The sequence below is a fragment of the Mastomys coucha genome, unplaced genomic scaffold (assembly GCF_008632895.1).
Source record: "Mastomys coucha isolate ucsf_1 unplaced genomic scaffold, UCSF_Mcou_1 pScaffold22, whole genome shotgun sequence".
Lineage (NCBI taxonomy): Eukaryota > Metazoa > Chordata > Mammalia > Rodentia > Muridae > Mastomys > Mastomys coucha.
The window spans coordinates 151,612,515-151,622,609 of NW_022196905.1; the positions used below are offsets into that span (position 1 = coordinate 151,612,515).

At 43.2% G+C, this 10,095-nt stretch overlaps 1 long non-coding RNA gene across 1 annotated transcript; it reads left to right on the forward strand.

Moving 5' to 3' along the window:
- Positions 1-7,935: 7,935 nt before the first annotated feature.
- Positions 7,936-9,434, forward strand: LOC116071133. The gene is made up of 3 exons (XR_004110719.1): positions 7,936-8,451; positions 8,812-8,941; positions 9,065-9,434. It is a non-coding gene; the product is annotated as an uncharacterized LOC116071133 (long non-coding RNA).
- The last annotated feature ends 661 nt before the right edge of the window (positions 9,435-10,095 follow it).

Below are 10,095 nucleotides of genomic sequence, written 5' to 3' on the forward strand. Positions count from 1 at the left end.
TCTTAATATCTTAATATGAAAATTAATATTACCAACATATCCTAATCGATTGAAATCCAACAATATGAAGAATTGGAAATTTGTTGATTGTCATCCAATGGTATCTCTAATTTGGTAATTGGAAAAATAGGTCCAATATTATATAATCCATATACACTTTCATCTTGTTTATTTATGACAGTGTCTTGCTGTGTACAACATAATGATCTTGAGATCTTGCTTCTCCTATCTCAGCCTCTCTATTAGTAGTATTGTTTATTTCATGTTTTTACACTATACTATGGTTTTCAGAACAGCTTACATATTTTAAAAGTATTTATATACCCAAAAGTAATGTAGACAATTAAATTGGGAGGGGAGGAGTTGGGGTACAAAAGGAAAACAAGAATGTGATTTAATTCTATTTACTTAACATATGTTTTTAAATGTTAACAAATTCAGATAAATTAAAATCATGTAACTTTTCTCATCTTATTGCAATAAAACTAAAAAAAAAAAAAAGATCAAATCAGGGTTGGAGAAATGGATCCAGAGTAGAGAGCATTTGCTGCTTTCAAAGAGGGCCCAGGTTCAATTCCCAGCACCCACATCAGGTGTCTCACAACTTCCTATCATCCCAGCTCCAGGAACCTCAAAGTCTTCTGGCTCCCACAGATACTACATGCCTAAAGTATACACACAGACAAACATACACACACATAATTAGTAATTAAATAAACAAACAAACAGTAGGAGGAAAAGTGCTAGCCTCAGATGTTTATGTGTGACTGAGACTTAAAACCCAGTCTTACGAGTTTATAAGTAAGTGGTATGATATACTACACTGGACTCAGTTTCTGGGCCTGTCAAATGGGGCATGCGTGCAGACTTTAAATTTGCAAACATGACTCCAGATCCTTCCAACCACTGGTCTAACCCCATCAAGGCAGCAGAGTGCAGCTTTACCCAACCCTCCTAGCTTTGAGAAGGCCAAGATGACATCATCTGTCAGGGTTTCCAACACCGCGGTGTAAAACTCTGGATGAGCACCCATGGGAGCAGAGTGAGGGTACATATGCAATTTCCACTCTTCATCTTTCCTGGCCAAAGGCTGGAAGCCATGCGTGGACACCTTAATGTAGCCCCTTCCAGAAGCCTCTGTGAAGTACTTCGTGTTCAGGTGGACAGTGCCACAGTCATCCCTGAATGACCCCTCCCTCCTACCATGTCCTGTCCACCCCTCTCTTCTGCTCTCTGATGCTATTTGCTACCAGGGGCTTTATTTTCAAAGTAATCCAAACTCAGGCTGGGACTACAAATGTCTATCACCTCCCAGAACATGAAAGAGGTTAAAAAAAACTAATTTATAGGGTTAGAGTTCTTGCTATGCCCTAGGCTTTTATACAAATTAATAGCTTTCTGCCAACCATAGGTCCTATTAGGTAGGTACCAACACCTCTGATAGAGAGCACAGAGAATGTGGGCATCTTGTCCAAGATGAAACAGCTCTGGAGGGACTCCATAGCGGAACTTAGACTAATGCACATACAAGTTTCCAGGTGAACTATGGGTAAAACTTTTTTTTTTTTTTTTTTTTTGGTTTTTCGAGACAGTGTTTCTCTGTGTAGCCCTGGCTGTCCTGGAACTCACTCTGTAGACCAGGCTGGCCTCGAACTCAGAAATCCGCCTGCCTCTGCCTCCCAAGTGCTGGGATTAAAGGCGTGTGCCACCACCGCCCGGCTTGGGTAAAACTTTTAAACTCAGCATTAGTCCTTAAGGCTTTCGAATATGAAATAAATTTTTAAAAAAGAAAAGAAGAAAAAAGCACTTTAAAGTGAATGTACTTCCCTAAGTTGGGCTTTTGCCTCTAAAAGGAGCCTTAAAGAGAGGGTTATCTGACCTAACCATATAAGGACCTCAACGTCCTATGTTGAGTTAGATTCTAAGCTTTCCTGCTTAAACTTATCCTGTTGACGGTAAGTATGGCTTTCGCTTTAAAGGTAGATCTTTTCCATTATCTATTCCCTAAGGCCTCATCCCCTGGCCTGCATCTCTCGAGCTTCACATATTCCTGAAGCTTGACATCTGAAATCCCCTTATCAAATGAGATTGCAGCCTCTTTTCCCAATTTAAAGGCAATCGATATCCAGGTACAAGAAATGAAGATAGAGCCAGACCAGCTGAATCCTGGCCTCAGATCCTGGCTGTGTAAGCAAGATAGGGTCCCTGTCAGGAGCAGAGATAAGAAAGAAGGGTTTCCTAAAGCTCAGGACTCCAGCCTCCCACCCCCTGGGTCTCACCCTGGTCCCCCAGGAGCCTTGAGCATCCCAAAGCTGCCTGGTGAGCTGGAGGCTGGGGAGTGTGAAACCAAAGTGATACCAGACTCTTTTCAGCTTCAATTTCTAAATGTCAAACTGTCATTTTAGAATTACAGGACCCAAATGAGTCCTGGGTTTCCCCAGCTCGAGACCGTATACAATCTAGCCAGGGATCCCTTTTCCAGACCTGAGCTAACTGCTGCCCACTGTTTTTTTTCCTTTGTCCATTAAAAATAGGACGCATTGCCTTTCTGTTTAAAAAAAGTTAGTTGGAATGAAAAACGGGTCTTTAAAGTTATCACCCAAGAGGACAAAAGTTTATCCCGGAACAAAGAGAGGGGGTGGGGAGGGCAGAGAGGGCACGCCTTGGAGGATGTGCAGTCCACTGAGCCACTTCGGCCCTTACAGACGCTTCTTCAGCTTTGCAAACTCAGAAGACCTATAAAGTATCTGGCATTCCAGAGACCAGGAAATTGTAAGGGGAAACAAAAAAGGCCGTTTATTTGTTTTTCTTTTGTCTAAGGCTTCATGTTGTGGGTAGGAAAGGCTGCGCAGGACTCTCCCTCAGGCTTACAGTGATGATTGGGGCAGTGAGGGATCTGCTGAACTCCAGCACAAGTCAAAAGATCCACAAACCCCTTCCCTGAAGATTAGTGCGCCTTTAACTCCGCACCAAGTGTTTTCAGAGGCAGGAAAACCCACCTGTTTTGGAGGCAGAACTGATCTTGCCGAGTAACCAACTCAGACCTAATTACCACCTACTTAGCAAAACAGCAGCCTCCACAAACCGCAGAAGCTGGTGATGGCCGCAGCATCACTTCCGATTCAAACACAGAACATGGACTGAAGTTTCAGCTCCTGTCTGGAAACATCTACTATGGCTTGCTCTTTCCTGGAATCTGGAATTATCCTTCCTGAATAAAGTGGAATCCTGAAGAATTTTTTTCTTCTTCAGGAAATTGGAAGTTTCTCTGTGGAGCCAGTAGAACATTAACCAACAACTTCAAGGTTACAGGATGAGGATAAGTTCACTCTGGAAGTGAACTTAAAACAATTATGTAAATGTATATTTGCCTGTGAGTGCAGGTGCCCGTGGAGCCCAGAGGTACCCAATGCCAAACTGCAGTGTATGCTCTTACCAGCTGAGCCATCTCTCTAGCCTTCATTAACATAGTGAAATAGACTAAAAATTTACCAAGCAATCAAAAGAAATTTGGGCTGGGTGTTTGTCTGGAATGTGTGAGTTTAACCTCCGTGCCACATGAACTGGGTAGTGCAAGTCTACAGTCCTGGGAACTGTGAAGTGGAGACAGAAGAACGGGAAGCTTGTGGTCAGGCTGAGGAGCTAGCTTTTCTGTAGAGTGCTTGCCACACAAGCACGAGGACACAAACTTGCATTCTTATCATCTACATAAAAGGTAAGCACAGTACTTTTTGAAGACCAACACTCAGGAAGCACTGAGACATATGGCTGGACAGCCTATGCCTGACTCCGAAAGCTCTAGGTTCAGTGAGAAATCACATGCATGTTCATCTACACACATACACACCATGTGCATACACACATGGGCACAGAGTCCATACACATGTACATACAGATGTACAAATGCATATGTATTCTCTTATGCACACATGTACACATACACACACCACATGTACACACACCACACAACAGCACTTATATACACACACATAACACCACCTGTATGTGTATGTATGTGTATATATACATATATACTACATACACTATACACTTACATAAACCATACACACACAGAAAACACTCCTATTCCCCTACAGCACACACATGCGCAAAAGCTCGGAGTTATCCTGTGTTCAGGATAGCTGAACATAGAGCAAGTTCAAGGACAGCTTGGCTTGCATGAGTCTTTGTCTTAAAATACTAAAGTAAAATAAAATAACTTGATTGGCTGTACATCTCAATGAACTGCAACCTTCAGACACAGCTTGGAAAGTCTGTTTAGCCACCCAAACTGTGAGAAAGGCTTTGCTATGATATTTACAAACCCCAATTTTATAAAAATTAAATAAGCCAAACCCAACAAAAGTGTCTGCACAATTTACCTAAGACTTTCCCTGTGGCTGAAAGAAGAGCGTGTTAACTGAAACTCCCCAGTGGAGCAACAGTCAATGCCAGCCGCTCACAGCCACCGTTTTAATTGAATTCACGGAGAGCATCACCACAGAGTGCAAAAGGCTTTGTCACTCGGAGGTCCAAGCTGCTCCAACATCATTAGCATGCCATCACTGTCTGGTAAAACAGTGACTTTGACCCTGTCCTCTAACTAAGCCTTATTCACACTACACAAAGACAGGGAAACTGGCTTGTGGCTTGCTTTCAAGGAACTCTGAACAGATAAAAGCAGTATACAGCAACGACTTTTTTACTTTCATTATTAGTGTGTGTGTGTGTGTACAGCGTGTCACTAGCAGTGCCACAGTCAACATGTGGAAGTAAGAGGACAGCTTTGTGGGGAAAGTTCTAGGATCAAGCTGAGGTGACAAGGCTTGCACAAATGCCTTTACCTGCCAAGCCATCTTACTGGCCTGCCATGTTTGTCTTGGGGTTTTTCCTTTTGTTTCTTTTTTTTTAAGATTTATTTTTTATTTATTATTTTATATGTATGAGTACACTGTAGCTGTACAGATGGCTGTGAGCTATCATGTGTGTGACTGCTGGGAATTGAACTCAGGACTTCTGCTGGCCGTGCTCGCTCCAGCCCCGCTCGCTCCAACGTAATTCACTGTAGCTGTCTTCAGACACACCAGAAGAGGGTGGCTGCTGGGAATTGAACTCGGGACCTCTGCTGGCCGTGCTCACTCCAGCCCCGCTCGCTCCAACGTAATTCACTGTAGCTGTCTTCAGACACACCAGAAGAGGGTGGTTGTGAGCCACCATGTGGTTACTGAGATCTGAACTCAGGACCTTGGGAAGAGCAGTCAGTGCTCTTAACTGCTGAGCCATCTCACCAGCCCCCCTTTTGTTTTTTAATAGAATAACTCTACTTGATAACCAGACACTTTTATCAGACTCCAACTTAGGACATTACTTGTAAAACTAATATTATACACACCACCCATTTCAAAGGCAAGAGTGAAGCTTCATGGGAAAAGAATTTGGATGTGCGCAAATACCATGTTGGGTTTTGCTGAAAACAATCAGTAATTATGAGAATTCTATAGAACTATGAATGATAACTGCTCCCACCCTCTTTGCTGTAATACATAGAAAGCAAGCCTCACCCCTGCCCTGCAGGCCAGGAGGGGCGACCAAGAATCAAGGTATGGGAAAACGCCATTGTCCAACAATGGTAACTGTAAATTCCTTCGTAAAGTCTTGCACTTGGTTAAAGGCTGCCAAGAGATAGGAACTGTTTTATTTCATTTTGTTTATTTGTTTGCTTTGTTTTGTTTTAGTTTTTACCTAAACCCTACATTTTTATGAAATAACAAAAAGAAAAGTAATTAAAAGACTAACATCAGAGACTTCAGATCCAAAGTCTGCACCCTTTGAAAGTTTTAACCATTGACTTGAGAAAGCTCATTCCTAGATGTTATTTATTTTGGGGGTTGCTGGAGATTTAAGTCAGGGCCTCCCCAGCCTTGTTGCCTACATTTTAGAGGGTGGGGTTTTCACTCAAAGACATGCAAGCCTCATAGGTTGGCCAGTGAAACAGTGCTGAGACAGAAGTTTTCTGGGTCCCTGTCACTGGCAAGTGGTTCCTCAGAGCGCCTCAGGCCAGATTCAAATTGTACTTTGTGACTCTATCAGGTGCAAGAGAACCGATATTATCCACAGCAGGAAAGCTATTAGCTGTACCAAGCACAGGAATTTACTGTGTTAGCATGTGTGGTGTGTGTTCTAATGTTACTGTATTGCTCTGTACCTATAGACCATCAACTTAATACATCCATAAATGACTCACTGGAGCATGCACAGAGTACATGATGTGCAGAGCATGAAATGAAGATGATTTTGTACATCTGCACTCAACTTTTGGTCTGGTTTCTCCAAAGAGAAGATATTGAAAGAAACCAACATGGTAAGAATTAGCACAGGGTTTGGGGGGGAAGGGGATATGTGATAAAACTGTTCATTTCATTGAGATGGTGTTAAACATTAATTAAAATTTGAGTCTAATGTAGGGTTTTCTTATTTACATAATTTTAAAATGTGGTCTTCATCTTATCAACCTTGACATCAAATATGAATCAATAAAATGTGGTAACACAGTAGAATGTTATCAGTGATCATGGACACAGTTTCTGAGGAAATGTGACTTAAATGGAAAGTATTTAAAATGGCTAAACAGAAACACTGGCCAACAAATATGTGGTATAAAGCATAATACAAAACAAAGAATCACATTTTAACCTCCATATGTTTCCCTAAGGTGTGAAAATCAAGGCCCAAATTTCAAACACTGTCTAAAAATTCATTTATAAAAGGTTTAAATGGTAACAGACTTTTAGGTTTTAAAAAATTCTTATTCTAGAGGGAAAAAAAGCCAGCAGCATTTTTCACATACGCCCATGTTGCCGTGGAGCAGAGCCTGCCAGGTAAAATTAATTGTGTCATTGTATTATTTTCTAATTAAAATGGGAACAAACAAGTAAGATAAAAGCCAAAAATAAGTGAGAGAAATCTGGACCGTTAATTGTTTCTGGCTTCAACTAATTTTTAAATGTCTCAGGTTAAGAAACGAGCACACGTTTAATTCTGACAAAACCATATTTCCTAGCCAGACATCAGAGCTCATGGCTCCAATCCCAGAACTCTGGAGGTGGAGACAGGAGGGTTTCCACAACTTGAAGCCAGCCTGGTCTACTTTGCAGTGGTTTTTAGACCAGCCTGTGTCTCTGTGTGTCAAACACACACACACACACAAAACACACACAAAACCAGTTTCTCTGCTAGTTACCAAATTAACATTCCAAGCACCGGAGAAGAATTTAAACCAAATTTTTGGAAGCAGACAGGAAATGCTCATTTTAAAAGCTATTTATTAACATAAAATGTTAAAATCTGATGGTACCTATCTTTTATAAAATGGATCACAGTCAGGTGGTGGTGGCACACGCCTTTAATTCCAACACTTGGGAGGAAGAAACAGGTGGATCTCTGAGTTCAAGGCCAGCATGGTTTACAAAATAAGTTCCAAGACAGCCAGGGCTACACAGAGAAAAACTCTTGCTTGAGAAAGGATCATCTATTTTAAATAACAGGTGGAGTTTTGACCTGTAATACTGTTTTTGTCAGCTCACTGAATAATTTCTGATTGATTATCCTTATTTTTTAAAATTCCCTGAAGGACTTCTGCTTCCTCCAAGTAGCTGAGAGTGTTTTAATAAACACTTGCGGTGTGAATGTGGGTGAGCTTTTCTATCGCTGCTTTAACTTCAGGTTAATCAGCCCACGTCACTAGCGCAAACATACTTGAAACACTAAAATGAGAATGGACCTGACAGGCCGGTGACATGTGCACAATGATTTTACGATTGCTACTTAAGACCAAGTTCCTTTGGTCAGGGTCAGACTTTAGATATGTTACCTGTATTGTTAGGTTCCACAAAAGAACACAGGGCTCATAGCAACAGGGGCAGAATAAATGTCTCCATGAGATTCCAAGAGCATTAGTCACTTGATAGCTTGTGTGATGAACAACAAAGCCGGGGCCAGCTAAGTCCTTTCGGATACACTGAAGGAAGGGCGCAGACAAAAGGCTGAGGCTGCCGCCTGATATCCAAGAGCAAATGACAACTCTTAAAACTCGCCCTGCTCCGAACTGCTCAAGAAAATATGAAAGTAATTTTCAAAGCGCATGGCTTGACGCTTCTCTCTTAAAAGAAAATCCTCCCCAGAGCCTCTGATTAAAGAAGGGCGTAATCACTCTTTCTGATTCACTCTGATTTCACCTCAAAGGAGACCTGAGGTTTCTTTATACCAAGTTGACTCTTACTTCAAACTAGAGGCAGAGGAGGAAAAGAAAAGTCAGTTTGAGCAGCCTCTCCCAAAAAGCTCAGAACGTCAGGTTATTTATAAGAGTTAAACTGAACCTTTAAATACAGAAATTGCCAGCCTCTATCTGACGCAGCGTGCAAGGCGAGGACACAGGTCTTGTACAACTCTGAGGTGGGTGAAATAACTCAAACACAAAATTTTTGTGCCTCATGCCATCACGGCTTTTGACCCAAATGCTGAATTGTCTGTAATGAACGTGGGTGGCGTGTGTGTGTGTGTGTGTGTGTGTGTGTGTGTGTAATGAATGTGTGATATGTTGTATGTAGAGCCCAAGGCAAGAATCAGTATCCTGTCCTGCCCATGGGTGCACAAACACCCAGCACCCAGCATCCAGAGGGTAAGGTCGTGTGTTCCTTGATGAGCGCTCTAGGGACAACCCCAGCCTGGAAAGGGTTGAGAGCATAGGGCTGCCAGCTCACACTCCCGAGCCAGTGAGCCTGTCCAACTAATCGGCCGGGTTTGTTTGCACAGCTTTGCTGGAGCATTTGCAGGGATGCACCCCCAGCTCCCCGCAGAGCCTGAGAGAGAGTGGCCAGCCAAGATACCAGCGGGACCAGGATTCACCTGCGTGCCCAGATACGGGCCGAAAAAACATTGCACGGTTTGTCCAAACAGCCCTGGGCGCTGCAGGATGGCTGTCCCCGAGGTCTTCCCCCAGCTTTGCTGCCAGGGGACATCAGCCAGGTTTATCTAAGGGCTGAGATACACTCTTTGAAATTTGCAGCCAGGCAGACCTGCTGAGACCCAGGGAGGGACTTCTAGAGCTCCCTGGGGAGCCAAGCTCTACCTGGAAACGCTTGGCAGACACATCCAATGAGGTTCCCACAGCCCACAGCCTTAGTCAGCACCTGGTCGGTGGAGTGACTCAGAAATCGGGAGCGAGGAGGGGCTTCAGATTTTCTGAACCCACCGCCAGTACGTAAGTCACATGATCAACCAAAGCTAGAGCCTGCTCAGAACCACTGGCAGGAGCTGTCTGCCTTTGTCTTGCTTTTGTTATCTTACAGAACCAGCACCGGGAGGAACAGCTTTTTGCTTTCCAGATTTCCCCCCACCCGACCCCCACCTCCAGCAGCAGGCTGGGTGATAACGTTTTTGATTAAGCTCTGAATCTTTGGCACACATCAGCAAAGCCTAATTATGAAAGATCTAATAATATATTGCCGTGTTTCTCTGACAACCACAGGCGTCTCCCTCCTCACAGCATCCCGCGAGCTATTGGAAGGGGAGCAGGCACTGACATCTCACACTACTGCACAGGGAGGGGGCCAGGCCTAGAACCTTCTACACAGGAGGCTGAGGTCTTTCTCAGACACCCATCTCCTGCAAGAGCAAACTCGGCGATACACATAAAGGGATTTGTTTGATTTTTTTTTTAAGTCGGGGGAGGGGGGAATTAAGTGTTGTTTGGCAATTAAAATAAGTGGAATGAAGTATCATCTCATTAACATTCCTTCAGTGGCAAAGGATGTTCAAACCTTGCGACCCCGGCGGTAAGATGCCTCACTCTGCAGCTGCTTTATGTATAGCTAAAAATACATTCCATGACACTTTAACCGGCAAGAGAAAGCACTCCGTTTCTCTATACATATGGAAATAAGCTCTCTCCAGAGACACCTGGAACAATGGTGGCAAAATCTATATCAAAAGAGACACAGTCTGCGCAGCTTTCCTTTGTGCCCAGGATGCTTGTGGCAGCCCTGAGTTCATGGATTCTACCATGGTGCAATTTAAAACAAATGATGCTTGCTTACC